Below are 22,980 nucleotides of genomic sequence, written 5' to 3'. Positions count from 1 at the left end.
TACTCCGTACCTATTAACCAAATCGGGGTAATGAAAATATTAAATATTTTATTTCCTCGTGTGGGAATCGAACTCACAACCGGTTTACCGTCCCATCTTTGTGCCACCGAGCCCTGGCGGCTTCAATGCCATTTTTCACAGAAAATTCAACTAAGTCCTACTAAAATAAATAATCTAATAAGAAAAGTTTTTAGTACGTGATCTTTCATTTGTAATATTAGCCTGCGCGCTGTAGGACATAGAAAGCTGCTCTATTGATAAGCTACGGGGATGAAACTGAGAGTGGCCGCAAGGACGTCCATCCTATCTGACGCGTGGTGCAAGTATAGACGTTTTTTTGGCGGATCCCATAGACGGAGAGAACCTAGTGTTAAGACAAGAAGTGTCTACTCTAGCCTACTTAGCTGACGATTTATATCATAAATATTATTAAATATAGCCTCAAGCTTTTATACCACATAAGATTCTAGTTTTCTCCTGGATTCGAGAAATTTAGTTGATATAGACAAAGATTTAGCATAATTGCATTTATTTTAGCTTCCAAGGATACTGGAAACACAGTGTCAAGCCTAATTCAAGATACTCCGTTTTCATTATGAGGAAGTAAGTGATGAATGGAAGTACTACTTTCATGTTGAATGGCAGAACTCAACGCCGTGTTTTTACCTTCTTTCTGGAACTGGGAAATTAAAAATTAAAACCAAATTTTTAATTCTTATTCTATATCAATATTCTTAGGTGACAAGATATATATTTCCTATAACTTCATTGCTTAAATCAAAACGTATGTGTTTGATTTTTTAGCTTCACACTGTTGCTGTATGCTTCTGTAAGGGTAGCAGAGGGAACCTGGTAACCTATTGTGAAGACACTCCGTTCCCATTTCATTTCCTCGAGTGGGAGTCGAACCCAGCCTGTCGCAATTACAGTCGCCTGTTAATCGTGGTCCAAGAGGCCACACGTACTATGATATAGATACCTACTTCAAATATAGTTATGAAATAAAACATTTTTCCTCTTATTTAAATTCAATATAGGTAATATTTACGAGTGTAAATAATAAATAAGTTATCAATTTAAATTTAAAACTATACATTAAAAGTATTCAAAAGGACATTCCGCAGGTATGTAGATACGAGTAGTGCAGGTAAAAACCGGTCAAGTAATCGTCTACCGACAGGCATGTTCCATGTTCATTATAGTCATATAATAAATATATCTATTATATATGTTTAAGAAGCTGTGTCACCTATATCGCAGGGAAGACAGAGAACCTAGTAATAAAACACTTCGTTTTTCACTTTTCGCCAAATTTTTTCAGACGTGGCTAAACTATCTACTATAGCGGGGGGAACGAAGATAAATTAAAAATATTCCCTCAGTGAAGAAAGAATTCAATCGTCGTGTTTAGAGGCAGACGTTGTTCCACTGTGTTATATTTCGAAAATTGGATAAAAGGCGGAGAACGGAGTGTATTTAGAACTCTACTATACTAGTATATGTTTTATAGCGAAAAAAATTCTAAAAACAATGTGAAAAAGAGGTTCGGTAAAAATATAGCATTTATCGACAATAAAATAAATTAAATTAAATTAGCTTCACGCTGTATCCCGCGCACAGCAGGGTAGGCAAAGGGAACCTAGTGTTTAGACACTCGGTTCCCCACTTTCTGCCGAATTCTGGAGCCATTGGGTGTTGAATAAATATATATTTTTTTAAATATATATCAGAACTACTATAACTTTTTTTGTATTTAAAAACATCGTTATTAAAACCTCATTTTGGTTTAAGAAGTAATATTTATTTTAAAAATAAACTAAACAAATATATTGACAAGTAAGTAAACTTACTAAAGATACTTTTTACTTGGATCGTGAATTGTCAGTGAGGTGTGAAACTTCGAGTTGCAACAGCCGATAGTAAATCAACAGCGTTTGTAGATTTTTTTTAGCTTCCCTCTGTATCCCACAAATATCACGGAGGCAGAGGGAACCTGATGTAGACATTGCCTTTCCAACTTTTCACCCAATTTTGTTAAGTTCCGTACCTTTATTGTTTCTTCTTACCATAACTGGAAAACGCAAATAAATTTAATAATAAATTCCTCGGAGTGGGAATGGAGCGCCACGATGGTCTTTTTTTTCCCGGTTTTTTTTTTTAAGATTAATTATAATTATTTATAGTAGATTCATTATTTTATTTTTTTATGATAAAGAAATTTTTGTTTGGTTAGTGAAACATAAAGTCTCGTTTTATCTTCTAACACTTACTTAGTTAGAAAAATGTACATTATTAACCGACTTCAAAAAAAAGGCTATCCATTACGGATAGAAACTAAATCGATTATCATATTTTTTTACATTTGCTCCTATGACTTGGACCAAATATCTAAATGCGTCTCGCTTTCTTTCAACTTTTTGTCTTCTTTCCGTGAACACACCAGTTCACATGCTTATTAGAATATTTACACTTTACCATGCCGTCTTAACCATGCCAAATATTTAAAAAAAGCTGACCTTAAGTTTAAGTTTAAATTTATAACCCGCGGCTTCGCCCGCTTAATCTCATTGTTGTATTATAACCAAATTAGACTGTGTGATATTCTAATGTGTAAGATATATTACTTTAGTTCAGTAAAAGTAAAAGTTCAGTAAAATACATCCTTACAAATTTTCACATTTGTAATCTTAGGAAAATGTAGGATATCTAAAAATATTCTTTTTCTTAATGTAGAATATTACATTAACGATGTTATGTTCACTGGTACGCAGAGAGTACCTAGTGTTAAGGCACTCCGTTTCTTACCTACGCACCACCCAATTTTCGAGACATTGTGTGTTGAGTTGAAAAAATAAACGCCGCGCGTTGTCTTGTTACCAGAGCAAGAAAATGAAAGTAAACTACCCACAAAAAAGTTAAAATTTATACATGTTCAAAATATTAAATCTAGCCATTTTGTAAAAACTTTATGAATTCTAATTAGATTAATTGACGTGTTAATGTTTTATGTGCAGAAGTGTTACGACGGTATTGTTGCTTAAAGACGGTTATTACTTTAACTGTTTTTTTATTGAGATTTTTTTTCGATGCTGTTTATTTTTTTTTTCTAAATGTTGACTGTGCAAGTTTTAGAACGAATCATAGATTTAAATTTTGTATCTGTCAAAGTGAAGAATTAAGGTTTTATTGGAATCTCTTTGCCTGTATTATAAAGTGAAAAGTATAATGCATATTTTTTTAATGGAAAAGACAATCCAAACAATCGTATGGGTTATCTTATGGTGAGTGATCACCGCCGCCTACGACCCTGTGTAAATCCATAGGAGCTACAGAAGCGTCGCCAGCCTTTGGAAGTAGATGCTCTGTTTGAAGGTACCCAACGTACCTAAGTATACCTCAGATACACTCTATGTTTTTCGTATTAACTATGAAAATATGTCATGAGGTCATCGTGGCGCAGCGGCACCGCGCTGACTGTAAACGTGATGGTTATGAGTTCGACTCCTACTCCTACATATATTTTTTATTTGCATTTTCTTTTCTGTATAAAAATCAAAAACTTGAATCAGTCACAATAAATGTATCCTTTTCTTTACTTAGCTTGAACTTGTGACCACTGGAGTAATAATATGAGTGAGTAATGACTGAACCCATTAAACCATATTTTTTGAATCGTTTGTTTGGCAGTCGACTAGAACTAAATGTACTTTATGATATAATTAAAACAATTAAGCAAAAATAAAAGATATGCATGTAAATTCTAATTAGTGCACTTGGATTTGAGTTGCTGATATGAAATAAAATCAATTTTTAAATAAAATAAGTTCTTTATTTTGAAATATTTTTGTAGAGCTATGTATTCGTTAGATTAAAGTTTCAAATTCACTATAAAAATTATTGTCAGGGTGGTGAACATTAAGGGGATTAGCAAATATAAGGCTTTTGGTATTTTTTCAGTTTCACGCACATCCACTTTCTGCATGTAGCAGAGTAGAGGTAATCTACAGATGAGTGGTTGACAGAGAAAACAGAAACTACGCAGCGTAGAACTCAGAAATTTGAAGTGTCCTTGCAGAATGTAGGAGAGCACTAATAGAGGATTCCCCAAAATGAAGAGAAATTAGAAATAAAACGTAATAAATAATTAAAGACCACCAAGTTGTGACTAAAACTCGTTTTATATATATAGTAAATACATTTATTGATGCGAATCGAATGGCTCTACAATGTCCACAGCACGTCCAGGCATACCTGCCGTCCCCACCCCCACACACAACGCACGCAATCTAAGATTTATCAGATTTATTTTCGATTAATCAAAAGATTCTAAACTTAGGTCTAATTTCCAAGTTAATTATCCTTTATCCTTTCTCAGTCATCTCATTCAACTGCTAAGGAGAAGCCATCCATCTTCGTCACGGTCCAGACGCGGTGCATTAGCCAACAATTTGAAAGATGTGTCCCACATAGTGTCATCTGTCTCGCTCTGTTCTATGAAAAATACGGTAGTTGCATTTTTTCTCTCTGTTCGTCTCTGAAATGATTCAGCGTCTTACAAAGAATGCATGTTAGATTGTTGTTGATGTAATTTGAGTTATATTACTCAGGTATAGGGTTAATTTTTCCTTGGTTAGACAAATTCGAATTGAATTTCCGAAGCAAGTGTTAATACTGAGTGCAACAATCTTTTTCTCTACAATATCTGAAATTGGATGGCGTAATTTACTAATCTATTTTTGAATTCTCATCAAATGTGTGTCTATTTATGTTTCTAGGTTATATTTATATTTTTATTTTAAATATTATATGATATATACATATAGTGTTTACAGTGGAACCATGAATTTTCTAAAACATATATCTATTAATATTATAGCTGAACTTTTTGGTTGAACGTGATAATCTCAGAAATTAATTTCGCTAGTTCGAATACAAAAAATCTTTTGGTTTTGGATAGGCCGTTTTTCGGGGAAGTCTATAGACTATATAACTAGAGTTACTTCCGATATTTAGAATATTTCAGGGAACATACAAAATTCTAAAATTTAAAAACTAGTATAAAACTAATGTATTATACATATTTTCACATTTTATAGTAAAACTTCTGTAATATTATAATTTTTGTCTTGTATTTTATCAAGTAAAAAGATTATGAAATAGACATTTTAAGTAATTTCTAAGTATATTATAGTAGTACCTAGAATAGTAGTTATAGTTAAGGGATTGATGCTCAAGATGTAATCCATCTACTTCAGTGCAGCGCGATGGGAGGAACGAGTGGAGTAGTGTATGCCCATAGTGCTAGAGGGTAGAGGGATAAATGCTTTTAAGCAAAAAAACTAGAAAATTATGAAATTTTCACATTAATGTATATAGATTTATAAATAAAATCTATTTAAAAAACTCTATTCCATCAACAAGATATTCAATCCTAGAAAATTAAAATATTAATTATATATGTATAAGCAATCATGATTAGAACATAAGACCTGAAACTTCGCGTACAATCAGCCTCGTTTAAGCAACACCATGTATAACTACGAAAAAAATCCGCTACACTGCATCACGTTGTCGTTGTTACCAAAGTGCAGAAGTGACAACAAGTTTCCCACGACTGGGAATCGAACTTACTACCACCACGTTTACCGTCAGACGCTGTGTTTCTGCGTGACATCTTCAAAATTTTTATATTTAATTTTTTTTTTGATAAAATAATAAAAAAATAAAAAATATCTGCCCGCTAACACTAAGGACTCTTATTGGGCTGATACATTAATCTATGTTCCCGCGAACTTTAATATATGATCGCGGTTCGACTCGGTCACGCTGACTTCGGACAACTTCAACTTGTAAACGCATTTGTCTGCACTTAGGTCTAAAGGTCTTTAGCTGACCTTAAAAAAAAACTAAATTAATAATTGTATATTATTTATTAGAGGCCAGTCGTGGCGCTGGGGCACAAGCGTGTGATTGTAAACGCGGTAGGTTCTGGGTTCGATTCTCACTCGAGAAAATTATATTTAGTATTTTAATTATTTTGATATCGAGGAAATTCAGAATTCTCCAGAATTCGGGGTAAAGTGGGAAGTAGACTGTTTTATAGGGAACGGAGTGACTTAACACTAAGTTCCCAGGTTCCCTGTGCCTACATTGCGGGATAAAGCATAAAGCTAATAAAATAATTATCTAATATAGAGTTAATATATATATAATTATCTAATATAGAGTTAATATATATATATATATATACAAAAGACTATAATAATTATACAAAATACTATAATAATATATGTAAAAAAAAATAATAATAATAATAATAATTAAAAAAAAAAAAAAAAAAAAAAAAAATGTCGGTAGGGGTCTCATCCAACCCCTCTAGTATAAGCTCTAGATATAAGTACAGTTTAAATTGTCCCAAAATTAAGTACGCCACATTAAAAGAACTTTCATAAAATAAAAAAAGGCACGGGCAACTATGCGCCCGTGGATGTAGTTTCTAAAATAAAAAAAAAAAAAAAAAATATAGAGTTAATATATAATCACAAATATCACATAAATATCATTATATTTCATTATATTAGAAGGATTGTATTATTAATTAATTTTATTAAGATAAGAAATACCTTTTACAGCAAGTTCATTTGCATGGAGACTCGAGTCGAGTCGAGTCATTAGTCATTTGTCAAATACACTTCCAAGCGATAACATCTTAACGAAATATATATAATTAATATGCTAATTTTAAATATCCGAAAGAACCTACCTGAACAAAATCTTTATTTAGATATAGAATACCGTACAGTGACATCATACCTGTCTATACTTCTATACTAATCTATACTAATACTAGCGACCCTCTTGCGGCTTCGCCCGCTTTAACTACTGGATTATTCATGTAATGTATGTTTGCAAAACACTTAAGATAATGTGAAAATTAATTAAACCCTAATGCAACCCGCATTTTCGTAGTTTCAATAAGGATTTTCCAATTGTTTTACACAGCAAGGATTTTTTAGTAGGTACCGTAATTTTAAATCTGTGCTGCTAATCTTTTCAAGTACTTATTAAAATATATTTAAATGACTATTTTTATATAGTTAAATGACTATTTTTAAACGGAAGAAATTATAAACAAAAACCTACCTACTACTAACTACTACAAAAAATGTGAAACCAAATATATCGCGCTTAAATTATTATTTAATGTATTCATTCAACTCCAATTATTCAATACGTGCAAACGCTTCTAACTAAATCTTCGTTGCTATAGAGGCAGCCGGGTTTTTTTTTCGAGCTTGTGAATAAAGCTGAAGAGGGTATTCTGTCCCTAATGAAAAGCAAGCACGACGTGGCTGCCTGTGAGGAAAATTAAATAGAATGCATGGGCCGGGAATCGAACCCGGGCCGCCCGCGTGGCAGGCGATCATTCTGCCACTGAACCACCGATGCGTGTAAGGCAAGCGGGCACGGCGGACGCATGGCGAGTGGCGAGCCGTTCCGCAGCAAGGATTTTTTTGATATTGTAATAACTTCTAAAGTACTTATTAAAATGAAAAACAGTAAAAGACAGTTTTGGTCTACATTAAATGGCCAACGTAACTAAGGTACTTATTTATATGCTGAGAGTAAGGGATAAGTGAAACTTGAGTCGGCACAGCTGATGTGTCAACGGCGGGATGTGTCAACAATTAAATGCGTTTTTCTGTAAAACTATTCGCAATTTCGAAATATTGTAAAAAGCTAATTTTATCTTCGTTTAACGTAGAAAATTAACAAAGTATTTTAAAGGATAAGGATTAATACCATTATGGAAAAATATCCCTCACAATAAAAAATATATTGAAATTATTATTTTTAGACAGAAAAATGATCACTACACGTTATTCTTAAAAGATACAAATATGCTCTCGCGGACTTTTTTGTAGATCTTATTAAGAGAAACAATACTCCAGTACAATTTTTTCATGTAGTACTTACCATTAGAGCAGCGCATGCGCGAAAGTGTCTCCACGGGTAGGACTTTATACACATTTATCGTATTTATGTTAATTTACATAAGAAAGTACAAATAATCTATATATATAAAAGGACTTGTCCTCACTGACTGAGGTAAGACGCACGCACAGCCGTAACCACTGATGGTAGAAAAGTGGAATTTGGACAGATGTTTACTTTCGTAATCTGGACATCCACTAAGAAGAGATTTTGAAAAATTTTAACCCTAAAGGGGTGAAATAGGGGTTCAAAGTTTGTATGGAAAAAAATTTTAATCGGCACCGATTTTTATAAAATTTTAAATTCAGACTCTTAAACGTATATAATTAAACACATGTTTCATGGTTTTCTAGAATTCACCCCCTAAGGGTGCAAATAAGGGGTTGAAAGTTTGTATGGGAAAATTCTTAAATCGCCACCGATTATTATAAAATTTGATATTTAGACTCTTAAAAATATTTAATTGAACATATGTTTCATGGTTTTCTAGAATTCACCCCCTAAGGGTGCAAATATGGGGTTGAAAATTTGTATGAAAAAATCTTTAAATCGCCACCGATTTTTATAAAATTTGAAATTTAGACTCTTAAAAATATTTCATTGAACACATGTTTCATGGGTTATTAGAATTCACCCTTAAATATGCAAGCGAAGCTGCGCGCGTCCGCTAGTAAACTATATATAAACCTTCTACGAAAAACACTCGACTTAATGGTGAAGACCGCATCAAAATCCGTTGGGTGGTTTAGAAGAAGAAGAGTTAGAAACAACAGACAGACACGAAAAGCGACTTTGTTTTATAAGATATCTATACTAATATAATAAAGCGGAAGAGTTTGTTTGTTTGTTTGTTTGTTTGTTTGTTTGTTTGTTTGTTTGTTTGTTTGTTTGTTTGTTTGTTTGTTTGTTTGTTTGTTTGTTTGAACGCTAAGATCTCTGGATCTACTGGATCGATTTACTTTGTTTTTGTTTTGTATGAAAGCTGCATTCTTCAGAAGTGCTATAGGCTATATAATATTACATTACACATATATACTAATAAATTAAAATACTTTCTAATTTGACATGCAATTTATTCTGCCATGTTAATAACAACCGTCGTCGCTACGCGACCGCGTTCGTTACCGCGTCATTTTGATATTCATCCTTATGAAAATACTAATATAATAAAGCGGAAGAGTTTGTTTGTTTGTTTGTTTGTTTGTTTGAACGCTAAGATCTCTGGATCTACTGGATCGATTTACTTTGTTTTTGTTTTGTATGAAAGCTGCATTCTTCAGAAGTGCTATAGGCTATATAATATTACATTACACATATATACTAATAAATTAAAATACTTTCTAATTTGACATGCAATTTATTCTGCCATGTTAATAACAACCGTCGTCGCTACGCGACCGCGTTCGTTACCGCGTCATTTTGATATTCATCCTTATGAAAATAAACATAATAGTCACTTTTAGCATTTCATCTAGATTGAAATTATATTTCTATAGAAATTATATTCTTATATTACAAGCAGGCGTAGCCGCGTCCGGGTCCGCTAGTAGGATAATAAAGCGGAAGAGTTTGTTTGTTTGTTTGTTTGTTTGTTTGAACGCTAAGATCTCTGGATCTACTGGATCGATTTATTTTGTTTTTGTTTTGTATGAAAGCTGCATTCTTCAGAAGTGCTATAGGCTATATAATATTACATTACACATATATACTAATAAATTAAAATACTTTCTAATTTGACATGCAATTTATTCTGCCATCTTAATAACAACCGTCGTCGCTACGCGACCGCGTTCGTTACCGCGTCATATTGATATTCATCCTTATGAAAATAAATATAATAGTCACTTTTAGCATTTCATCTAGATTGAAATTATATTTCTATAAAAATTATATTCTTATATTTCAAGCAGGCGTAGCCGCGTCCGGGTCCGCTAGTATTATAATAAGTTGAGGTCGTAATGGCTCAGTGGCACGAGCTTGTGAATGTAAACGCAACGGTTGTGGTTCGATTGTCATTCGAGGGGAAATGAATTATTATTTTCAATTTTTCCCTGTGTTAACAAGGCCATGTTACGACAATTCGGCGGAAACTGCGGAACGAAGGTTCTTAACACTGAGTTCCCTTTGAATACTTTACTATATGGGGCTTTTCTCGACTTATCTTACGAATTTAAACTTAGATAGTTCCACTTATCGAGAAACTCAATAGTTTGGATGTAACCCACAGTACCTGCGGTCAGTTACCTTGGAACCTTCAAATGTGTCATATGTGAACACTACTCTAATAGTTAACTCTAGTTATTTCCTTTGTATTCCATTCAATTAATTGTAGTAAATCCAATATGTCATAGAATTTTTTAATATTTTATTTTATTTCTTTTTTGCTTCATTCTTTCCATGCATATTACAGGTAAGACAACCCTAGGTTTAACATATTATGTTCTTAGCGGGTCGCTACTTTTTTAAGGACTTCGAAGGTAATTCCTTTGTAAATACAATTAAGTATAACTTTGAGGGTACACCGCATAGCAGGTTAGACAGAGGGAACCTAGTACTAAGATACTCCATTCCATGGGCATGGGCACCACCTTGAAATGTTGCCAGAGTAAGAAAACAAAAATAATATTCTCTCGCGTTAGAAGGGAACCCACACCCCCAGGCCCCAGTTCCCCATTATTATAATTATTGTAAAAATTTGTAATGACATTGAAAGATATAAGGATATATGTATTTGTATGCATATGTTAGTTGTGGGTGCATTCGAATAGATTTGCAGCGGTCGACCTCGACGCGTCCTTCCAAGTTTGATCTTTCGTAGGTCTTAATGAATATGTATCGTGCCACTTCGTATACTGAGAAATTGTTTTTTAATATATCAATATTTAAAAAATAATTAGATATGAGAAAAGATAATATATATGAATAAATTTATTTCTATACAATTAGATATTATATATTCGTACATTGCTATGTTATTAAGGGAAAAATAACAAAAAGTGCTTAGTTATTCATATTTATTTGGTTGACAAATTTAGCGCAGGGGCGACTGCCTATAAAGTCGACAACTGTGGAGTGATTCTCACTACGTTTTCATTTCCGCGTTGTGTTCCACCACTTAAAACGGTATATAACATTGTAAAATTACGGGTTAGGTATGGAACGGAGTGTTTCAACACTAGCTTCGGTCTGCCTACTCTTCTAAAGTGAAAAAAGCGTAAACCTGTTTTATATCTCAATACTTTTGTACAACACGAATGTAAAAACAAAAATACTAGCATGTAGTTATTAGTTCGGCCACCCTTACGTCTCATTTCTATCAGACCACTCAAAAAATACCCGCATTTCATCATTCAGTGTAGTGAGCAATTACATGCTCTTGAGACAATAGAGTTCTTCAGTTTTGTAATAGAAACGTATGTTCATATATAGAAACATTATACAAAAGTTAATATTTAGGCTATTGTGGCGTAGTGGGGTAATGTTTGAGTGTAAACGTCGATGTGGGTTCGATTTTCTTTGAGTGGGAAAGATATATTTTTGTTATTTTTCTTCATTCTTCAGTCGTAAGTAAGTTTCCCGATTGTATATAAAGATTTATGTGTTCAATAATAGTAGCAGGCTCTCTATTTTAAATTTAAAAATAGTGATATTAAAAAAAAGTAAAACACTTTCAAACCAATGGACCTCTCTAAAAACACAACAACATAGATACAAAATCGTCTCAAGTTCGAAGTTTTCCATGTCATCATATTATTATGCTAGGACATTCGATGACCTCAGAGTCCGCAAAGATAATTGCATCATTTACACTAAATGTCTCCGCGTGCTCAAAAAGAACAAACAGACACACTGTTTATCAACTATTTGCATATTAGCGATGCACTGATTTATTATTTATATTTATTTTTATTGATTTTTCGTTTATTTGTAGCTTCACGCTTTATCTATATAGCAGACTTTATTTATTTATATGTTAAATATGACTGAGGGGGCCATTGTGAATAGATTAAGATATTTTTTTTGCGATAGATTAAGATATTTTTTTTAACAATGGGCGGCGTTAAGTTCTGCTACTCAACAATCATCACGTTTATAGCAACTTCAATCAATTTAATATGCCTAATAATGAAATTCAAATATTTCTCCAAGTGCAGCGGCACAAAGTCCGATTGTAAAAGCAATGGCTATGGGTTCGATTCCTATTTGGGGAAATGAATTATTTTCATTTTCTCGTTCGTTTAAAAGACAAAGCGCGTGGTTGAGTTCCGCCATTCACCCCTCATTTTCCCGAGAATACGGCTAGGTTTTATCTATGTATGTATTCTCGTGTGAAGAAAAAAAATCTAAGTGACATATCACTCATTCTCTTTTCTTATTGCACTTAACGAGACTTTACTTAGCTCTGGGCCGGTGTCTGTCGAGTATTTAACATTTTTATTGAATATGCAGATATGGAGCCTTTGCTTGAAGCCTTGACTGAATAGTTAATTTCCTATCCTCTTATCAGGAAAAATACGGTTCAATAGTACTCATGGTAGTTTTATCGTATCTTTTTTTTTCATCACGAGTTATTTCGCATATAGCAGAAGAGAGCGAAGTGTCAGGATACTGTCTTTTTTGTTTTTTTTTTGGACGGCAAGCTGATAACAGATAATAAAATAACATACATTTAAACATAACATACATTTAAATAAAATAACATACATTTAAAAATCGGATTTCTGTAAAAAATTTCAGGTATCTTTCTTCTAGGTAGAGATTTTAAGTTAAAAAAAATTATATTTTCATTCCCCCAAATGGGAATCGAACCCAGAATGATATCACATTACCCATGCATTTATTACGCACTTTCGGATTGTTTGTAATATACTATTGGTCGTATTTAGCTTCACACTGTATCCTGCGCTTATAAGCATATTAGAAGGGAACATGGAAATCTGGCATTAAAGTACTCCGTTCCCACTGAGACACTGCTATTCCCAACTAAATTAAATGATTTATTCGTTCATTTCCAGCTATTCTCATTTGGTTAAAACGGTACTGAAAAATGAATCCAAAAACCGCACTTTTCTTATAAGACTCGTAAATCTAAAAAAAACACAGTATATTCGTAAAGATCTAATTTTATATGTTTAAAAAATTGGAAAAAAACGTATTTTGTATTACTATTTTTGCAACGCTTTGATGAACAAGACTTAACAACTTTACATACAAACGTATAGGTACATAAAACCAATTGAAATTTATGATTTAAAACGATAACCACACTACGGCTTTTAGAAGGCAATTGAATAAAAATATGAATTTTATATAAAGAAATATAATATTATACTAGCAACTAGGGTATATTTCAATAGCGCACAGTACGTACGGTGTATCGCACCATTGGAAATCGTAGTCGTGTTGATTTTGTCGATTAAACGCAATGCGGACCCATGTTTGGATTGGAGTTCCCTTTTTAAATGGTAATTAATAATAATTATATACTTTTTTAAAATAAAAAATCATATAAAAATTTCATTTCAATTTGAACCCGTGCTCTTCGGTTTTACCTTGGAAACCGTCAAAGTGTATCACTGAGCAAAAAGTAAAAGTATTTTTTCTTCCTACGTATAGAAAAATATTTCGAAAATGTAAAAAAATATAATAATTATTTATTTTACAATCTAATTTCAGCATAGTAAAATGGAGGGAAATCCCTTGAGGGAAAGCCTAATGTTAATATAATCTGTTTCACATTTTCCGCTAAAGTGTTTCATTGCACTTTGATGCGAGACGGCAGAATTCAACGCTGCGTTCTAACTGGTTCCCAAGCTACTATGGTTGAATAAGAAATTAAAAATAACTTATTCCCCCAAGTGGGAGTCGAACCCATAACCGTCGCCTTTATAGTAAAACTCATACTCACAGTTACAGTCTCTCATATCAAATATCCAATGTATATTTCTTGTAAAACTAAATTACACAATAAAAATCGATATTATGTAAATACGGAACCAAAATTAATTAAAAACGACTCAACTTAACCGTATGCAGTAATTTTTTTCGGCAATTGATTGGCGTTCGCAAACAGAACAAATGAAGTCGGATTGAATTTGTGATGAGCTCCACCAATTTATTCCTCATATGCTTTACTGGTTCACAAAGCGGGTGAAGCTGTACTGCTTCTATATATACCTACGGTTTATCTACCGTTTATAGTAACGAAAATTTGTAATGCAATATACTCGCCTGTAGATTATTCTACAATATTTGATTGAATGCAGCCCTTTGGTCATTCTCGTTCTCTTTCTCTCTCTCTCGTCTCTTTTCTTGTTGTTTTGTTTGAGCTTTACGCAGGGATAATAAGCGGGATACACCGCTTATCCCTTCATAGAATATACAAAAGGAACCTACTGTTAACACATTCTGTTCCAATATGGGTTGAGTGGCGAAACTCAATTAAAGCTGCGTTTTGTCTTTTTAGCGTAGTGAAGAAATGAAAATAATTAATTTCCCAAATGGGCAGCGAATGTACCTGTACCTCTGATTATTTTCTTGTAATTAAAAAAAAAGATATTTAATTGTATTTATTTGAATCAAAAAAGACATACCTAACAGGGTTGGCAGAGGGAACTTACTGTTACAAAGACAGTCTATTCCCCACTTTCCGCCATTTTTTTAAGGCATTGCGTGTTGATTGGCGAGCTTTACGACGCAATTTTCTTATAAAAATTTTAAATATTTCTTCGAATGGGAATCTAATCCAAAGCCTGTTGTGTTTACAGTAGCACGCTTGTGATAAAAATAACTAGTTATGAATATACTGAAAATTAGAAATGTTCTGTTTACTGTAATATCTATAAATATAAATATTTATGTTATACTGGTTTAGGTGAGATTAGGACATTTAAGCAACTTGCGGCATAATGAATTTTATATAACAAAGAAATGTATACCTTATTCCTTTAAAAGTAAGAGTTAAAACCTCTTTATAAACTTACTCGGATATATTTTTCAGGAACTTACATTGCAGTTTTTGCAAGCTCTCCGCAACTTGCATCATTCGTCTTTGTACGGTGCATGGGAAAACTTAGTGACAGATCACTACACTGCCTGGCACAAATATGTATGCAATATTATTTTTATTTATCATACATATTCACATTTTATAAATATTTTATTTATATAAATAATGTCTCCAGATTCGGCGGAAAATGGCAAATGGAATTGTCTCCCAGGTTGTCTCGGCCTGCCCAGGTATGTGTGGGAATGCGGATGGGATAAAGCTTAAACAATATAAGCAATGTATATGCCTTTATCATTCAAAGTCATTAAATTTTAAGCCAACTGTGAAAAATCTATGTGTCTATAAATAAGTTTTATTTAAAGACAGAAAATTTCACGCTGAAAATAATATGTGATAAAAATGTACTGTATATATTTTTACGCAAATTCCCCATAACATAAACTTATTTTAATAATAACACATACGTACATAAATTGTTACAAAATGATGTTCTATTAATTTTGGCCGGCGGTGCTCGGTCTAACGTAGCGGCACCGACGGCCGCTAATTTATGGAAATCTCTGAAAGTCACCGCTCCCGGTACCGCTGTTGCAAGTGTTTCTAGACATTAAAATAAGATAAAAAAGAAATTCTTTTAGTCCAGAACAAAATATATATTTTTTTTTCATCAAGGTAATTGTAAATATAATCTCCATGTTACAAACTACAAATATTTTTTATCTATATATATAAAATCGAAAGGTCACTCACTCATCACGAAATCTCAGAAACTACATGTGCTAGGAATCTCAAATTTTGCATAGGAGTTATTTATAGGACGTAGGTGCTCGCTAAGACGGGAATTTGCAATATTCGATTTCTAAGGGGTTGTTTTTGGGGTCGAAAGTTTGTATGAAACTTCGTTACTACAAATGCTAGAAGTCTCAAATTTTGCATAGACGTCACTAGACCGTAGTCATGGAGACAGAAATTAATAATAACATAGTTCACGCGGGTGAAACCGCGAGCGGGACGCTAGTTTCACATAAAATCTGAAGGAGTACCTATAACTCATTCCAACTCTCTATTTCAGGAGAATCTTATTTTTATAACATTTATAACATTCTTGATTTTATAACATTCTTAGTGTACAGAAAATGTAAATCAATTATTATAAGTCTTTCATTTGGCCATTTTATTATAATGGGTTCTATTAATGAAATATAAACTTTTACGAATAAAATAAGTATATAATGTTACAATAAATACAGTTTTTTTAGTTTTTCATTAAATGAGTTATTTATTTATTTTTAAAGCTTCACGCAATATCACGCATATACATTTATATAGACAGCGGGTATCTAAAGTTAAAACACTCGGTCACCGCTATGTAAATATTAAATAATTAATTCCCCAGCAGTCGAACCCACATCCGTTACTTTTCAATATACTAAAATAAATGCTAAGACTAATATATAAATAGAATATTCAAAATTATTGTACTTGTTATTCAAGATTTGGGTGTTATAATTTATTTTTAGATTATATAATAGAAAGGCCAAAGTTTCACAAAAGTTTTAACATCGTGTGTGCAGAGGCAGACGTCACCTTGCCTGACCTGCGGCAACATCGCCGGCATGGTAATATAGGTGACTGGAATAGCCCGGTTACCATTTCTAATTTACATTTAACGATCTATACACGGCTTTGAGGTCTTATTTTATTGTTTTTTTTTTATTTTTAGTGGATATTTATTAATTAGGTTTTGTGGAGAAAAGTGGGTAGTTGAGGATTTTTAATAGAAAACCTTTTAAAATATACTTTTTTATGCTTTCATGATATTTTCCACTCAAAGGTTTATTTTAAGGTCTTATAAAAGGATTTTTTTTATTTTAATTTTAATTTTTTAGAGTTATGACACTCCGTTCCTAACTTAAATAATAAATATTTCAAGACATTTATTTTGCATACTGAGTGAAGGAACTTTTCTATTGTTAAGATAACAGCATCTAAAACACTAATATTAAATTCCTAATAATACTAATTTAAAAACGATTTACATAAACATTATTTTGAATAGAAATTATAAATAAATTTATTATCAATAGAAAATTACTGAAGTGATATATGAAGAAAAAAAACATTTTTCAACTAAGGCACATGTCTTCAATCTCTTCATTATGCACGTGAACACTTTACGGTAGTGCTTTACCACTTTTGTTGTTTACGTGATGTCGCATGAATTGGAGACACCTACCCTTAGGGCGGATTCACACTATAGTGCAGGTCATGGTTCGTTCTCGGTCCATTCTCATATTCTTATATGAGAAATATTCCTATATGCTTGATTGGACTTGAACTTGACTGAAACGTTAGTGTAAATAATGTCATTGTTTCTCCCATAAGAACAGACTGAGATCGGGTCGAGAAGGAACCGTGACTGGCATTATAGTGTGAATCTTCCCTTACATGCCCTATAGACCAGCTTCTACTAGTTGCTATTGAGTCGATTGCCGAAATTCATTTCATTTTTTATGACAAATTGTAATTTTATAGTATCTATAGGAACGTGTTATAAAGCTAAATAGTTTGTTTATTTGAAAACGCTAATCTCGAAAACTGCTGGTTAGAATTCTAATTTTAGTGTCCATTTATTTAGGAGGACTATAATATATAACGTTTTCTTATATTACAACAATCTTGTCTGTAGTCAATGCCACTACTGTACTCTGCGCTGTACCCCGCATTTAGCAGGGTAAGCAGAGGGAACCTAGGTCCGTATTTAGTAAGCGGTTTACGCTTTCAAGTCTGAGATCGATCTTAAGAGCTTATCTTATAATAAGAGATCTTTATCTTATATATATATATATATATATACGGCCCCTAGAATTAAGACATCATTTTCTTATATTAATATTTAGAAGATACGCACCGTGAACAGCAGGTTGTATATAAATCGAAATTATGTCATCTATATATACAGTCATATAAATTTATATTGAAGAGGATGTTTTTACTGTAATGCATTATATCTTGTTCAAACGATCCGCATTTGCATGTGTCGTCGAGGTTGTTGATATGTTAATAGACTTAAAGTTTTTATTATAACATAATATATATCGTATAAAGTGCACGTAATTTTAATTAAATCAGTGCAAAAATAAGATTTACATTTTAAAGATTTAGTTTAGGTATTTTTTTGTTTAGTTTGTTGTTATTGTTTTTTTTATTATTTTTGTTCTGCCTTTTAAGTCCGTTAGGGATAGTAGGGGATCACTAGGGAAGGATCTCTATATTCCTACGGATACGGAGTAAAAAAGGAGCTTTTTAATTTCACATATTATAGTCCAAAAAAATTAAGTTTCAGATGGTGACTACTTTAAATTTGTAGATATTCCTTCACTCTTTCTCTCCTGCTTTTTTTGGTTTCATTACTCAACCCATAATATCTCATACTGTGCCGAAGATAAACTGATAACGGCATAGCGTCTGCCTGTGGCGCGACAGTTGAGGGTTCGATTTCCATTCACGGAAATTAATTATTGTCACAATCATCCTTTCAACACACATCTCGAAATGTCTTAAGACTAGGTACATTCTGTCTATCCCTCTATATATCCCGCTATATGGAATTTTAAAAAGAAACATTACATTTAAGTAAAATTAAAAACACAAAACGAACAATCGAACGACATTACTTGAAAAAATACAATAAGATATGCAGAAATTATGATAAAATATGTTCTTACATTTAAAAGTGAAACCAGTCAATATTTAATTGAGAATGTTTATGCAAGGAACGGGTTCCTTTATACATCACGCAAACACTTGCGAGGTAAGCGACATACCTTATAAACAGCTTGTTCAGTTTTATAATTGAAAAATATTTATTGTACTGTATTGACTGGACGCACGCAGTATCACGCTTCACGCTATACCCCGCACACAGCAGGTTAGACAGAGGGGCCCTTATTTTAAGACATTATGTTCCCATTTCCTGCTGAATTCTTGAGACATTGCGGGTAGAGTGGTGTAAAATATAAAATTTTCAGACAATTTAACCTAGCCGTACCCCAGGCTGTGACAGTCACACCGCCTTGATATTGAACTGGCGAAGGTCGGGCGAGTGACTGCGCTGACCCCTGCACGCCTTCCGCTCATGTTTACCTAGATTTAGAATTTGTGCCTGATTTACGTCTAGATCTAGAAAGTTTTTGTTAGATTTTGTTATGTAATTTTTTTCCACATTCATGCTATAATATTTTTCTTAAATGGGTTTGAAGAGGTGCGGGTTCAAATCTCACTTCGTTCAAATTTTTATATATTGTCTAAAAAAGTATCTGTCCTTCCTAATTGTGATATAACACTATAAACATGTTAAAAAGTATATATAATGTTTTTGTTTACGTTTACATTCATTATTTTTCTTTCGTGTCTTGTAAAATGCTTTATTTCATTTAAAGAATAAGAAATAAATAAAATAATTTCAAGCAATAATTGTAATCTAACATATTATTTTACGAGGCATCAAGATTACTTATCTTTGAAAAAGTTCACATTTGTAGCCGCTGTATAAACTCATTTTATTATTCATATAAGATAAAAAAGCAATCAAAGATCAATAAAAGATACATATTATTTGACATTTCTCAATTAAGATAATAAGTTGTCATTGTTGGCGAACACAGTGGGTTCGATTCCCATTCGGGGAAAAGAATAAGTTCTGGTGACAACACAAAAGCACGGCGTTGAGTTTCGCAGGTTCAAAAGAGAACTAGATATAAGTAGGCAGTATTAATATTAGTAATTTTGAATTATTTCGTTTAGTCAGACGTTGTAGCACCGATGACAGTACCGAATGACTAACAAGTAAATACTATATTTATAATATAGAAACATACATACAGATATTACAAAAATATTTTTCTTATCGATTCTAATCCTAAACTTTCACTTTCATCAGAGAATTCAACACCAAGAAGGGTTCTACTCGTATATCCAGTCAAATCTTGTAAGAAAGTTTGTAAGCCGATGAGTAACCAACAAAGAAAATTCGTTCCTTACTTTCCGCTCAATTTTCAAGGCATTGCTTAGGTATTATAGAGCCGCAGAATGAAAATAACTTATTACCCCGCGTGGGAAGTGAACTTGCAACCGTAAGGTTTTCAGTCAGGTGGTGTGCCGCTGCTCCAAGACGACCGCACTAAAATCCATCCCTGTTTAATGATTGTAATAAAATTTTAAATGTAAATAAAATTTTAAAATATAAAATTTAAAGTATATTATAATATTATCGAATATCAGCTTCTGTCTTGATTTTGAAGATAAGAATGCCGGCGGGATCTCGGTACGGCAGTGTTTATGTTAATGTACACGCTATGGTTCCTAGTTTGATTCTCACTCAGAGCAATAATTATATATTTATGTTTATGTTCATTTGATCTGTTTCCGTCAGAAGTAAAAGTGGTGTTGGGTCCAATATGTAGTTTCTCTTAAAATAAGCAAAAGATTTAAAGTGATATCTTAAAACATGTAAATGTTCAAAGATATTATGATATATAGAATAGAATAGAATAGAATAGAATAGAATATACTTTATTGCACACATAAATGAAATATATAGAAAGATATAGAGATATATGTATATAATTTACAATACTATTACAACGATGTAATGTAGTCCAGAGTTGGAAACAATTTTCTTACGTATCTTCAAAATATATTACTCTTCTTTTTTAGTATTTCTCATATCTCTAATCAAGTAGGGTTCTAATATATATATTTTACATTTTCAGCTTCACGCTCATATAGCAGAGAAGGAACCTTGTTTTAAGACATTTCATTCCTCATTTTTAGTCCAATTATCGAGACATTGAATGTCGAGTGGTGAAACTCAGCGCCGCACTGACTCTCGCCTTCAGAACGAAGAAATGGAAACAAATCATATCCTCGAGTATAGACTGATTTAATATTTAATAATAATGAATATTACGTCAAAACGAGCGTCTCCCGTCCACCCCAAGCAAAACGCACAGCCTACATTACACTATACTATAGAAAAAAATATGAATATATTATCAGGGCATCTGATTCTATACTCGTTCGAATCGGTTGCGAACCGACCGAGGCAACCGGTCAGACCACTTTTTGTGAGATTCCACCCTCATCTCGACCTGGCTATTTTAACGCAATAACCACAAACTAAAAACACTTCTCTAAATATTAATACTAGAGACCAAAATCGAACTGCCACCCACCCGCCTGACAGTCACGACCTGCGAACAAGGATAATATTAGGATGTTAGCTATTTAAAGGATTATGTGTTTTATATTTATAGTTTTAAGCGACGTTTTGGTGTATATTATTATTTATGAATAACTCCTTTGATTTTTATCGTTCAGTTGACCCGTCATGTAGAATGTCCCGGGAATGCTGGAGGCGATTAAATAGTTATTTGCCGGATCATAACTCGATTTTACGATTTGAATATTGAATAAATAAAATTTTACGCACTTATAGCACAATATCAATATAGATATACTAAGCTATGTTCAATGGTCGTGAGTTCGATTTAAAAATGGGGAACGGAAGTCTTAACACTATGTTCCCCCTGCATACCCTGCTATATGCAGGATACAGCGTAAAGCTAAAAAAATAATTATCATTCAACATTATAATATTGGATATTTTTTCAAATATTATAATGCAATTGAAATAAAATCTTGAAATCTATCATATCTTACATAACATTAACTTAATATATATTTTCTTTAACAAGTGAAAGAGCTTTTCCAACAAAATTTTACATATACAGGGTGGAATTGTCAGCACCACTTTAAATGAAACCACAGTTTTAACTACTCTATAAAAGCCTAATATAATTCGAAAAAAAAAAAATTATCAAAAATGAAAAAGTTATTTTTTCAAACAAAATAAATAATAAAATTATCGTTTTAAAATAAAACGCCATTTGTAAAGTATAACATAGGCACGCACACACTTATCTGTCAAATCGGAAACGTCGCACACGTATGTGTGCGTCACACGAAATACAGGTATGGATAAAAATCGTGAAATGAAAAAAAAATCCTACGTCCAAACTGTTGAGGTACCTTGATTAATTTCTTAGGTGTGGGTTTGAAATATATTACCCTATATGCAGTTTCAATAAAAGAAGCGCCACCTCTTCCACCCTGTATAAGCTTGTTTTGAAAAAAAAAAGAAAAACAAAAAAAAAAATAATGTAAGCTACGAAATATATTGTGCTCTCGTCGTTAAAATTTCCTTCAGTTTTTACTCAGCACTGTGTAAACACTTATCGCCTTTCTTAGTTCTGAGGGGCGACCCAGATGCTTTATAACGAGGCGCCGGTCATTAACAGTACATACGGAGACTTTTAGAACCTAAGAATTTTACCTGACTTTACCTAAGAATATAATAAAAAAACTACTATATAATTTGATAACAGAAGGCTTGTTGATTAGTGAAAACTTCATCTAAATCCTTTATTAAACTTCAAAGATCTAAGCGTTCATCTTTTATATTATGAAAACTTAAAATTAAAAATTTTTCACTTCATGCTCTATCTAGATATAAGAACAATGCAGTACTTTATGTTCTTACCAAAGCGAGAAAATCAAAATAATTTCCCCGAGTGAGAATCGAACCCACAATCATCGCGACGACAGTCAGAAGCAGCGTCATGATTTTTTAAAAATAATTAATGAGAAAAATAATCCACAAAATTTAAAATATTATTTTTGAAGTGAGTCACAATTTTTACGTTCACTGTACGTTATTAAAATAGAAAAATCTAGACATATTTAAATTGAACGTATCATTATTTTTACTTTTAATAACATACCGTAAACATGTCAAGGATTTTGTAATATTAACAAGATGCTTCTATTTTTTTTTTCAACACACACACACACACGCAAAACATGCAAATGATAAAATTTTATATGATTTATTTATTCATTACATTAAAACCTAG

General features: G+C 32.4%; 1 long non-coding RNA gene across 1 annotated transcript; it reads left to right on the top strand.

The window, feature by feature from the left end:
• Positions 1 to 13,342: 13,342 nt before the first annotated feature.
• Positions 13,343 to 15,503, top strand: LOC146537518 (uncharacterized). Its single transcript, XR_014878098.1, has 3 exons — positions 13,343 to 13,460; positions 14,996 to 15,103; positions 15,180 to 15,503. It is a non-coding gene; the product is annotated as an uncharacterized LOC146537518 (long non-coding RNA).
• The last annotated feature ends 7,477 nt before the right edge of the window (positions 15,504 to 22,980 follow it).

The sequence above is a fragment of the Heliconius melpomene genome, chromosome 7 (assembly GCF_056956725.1).
Source record: "Heliconius melpomene rosina isolate 202511_hmr_F chromosome 7, ASM5695672v1, whole genome shotgun sequence".
NCBI lineage: Eukaryota > Metazoa > Arthropoda > Insecta > Lepidoptera > Nymphalidae > Heliconius > Heliconius melpomene.
This window is presented reverse-complemented; position numbering and strand designations above follow the sequence as displayed.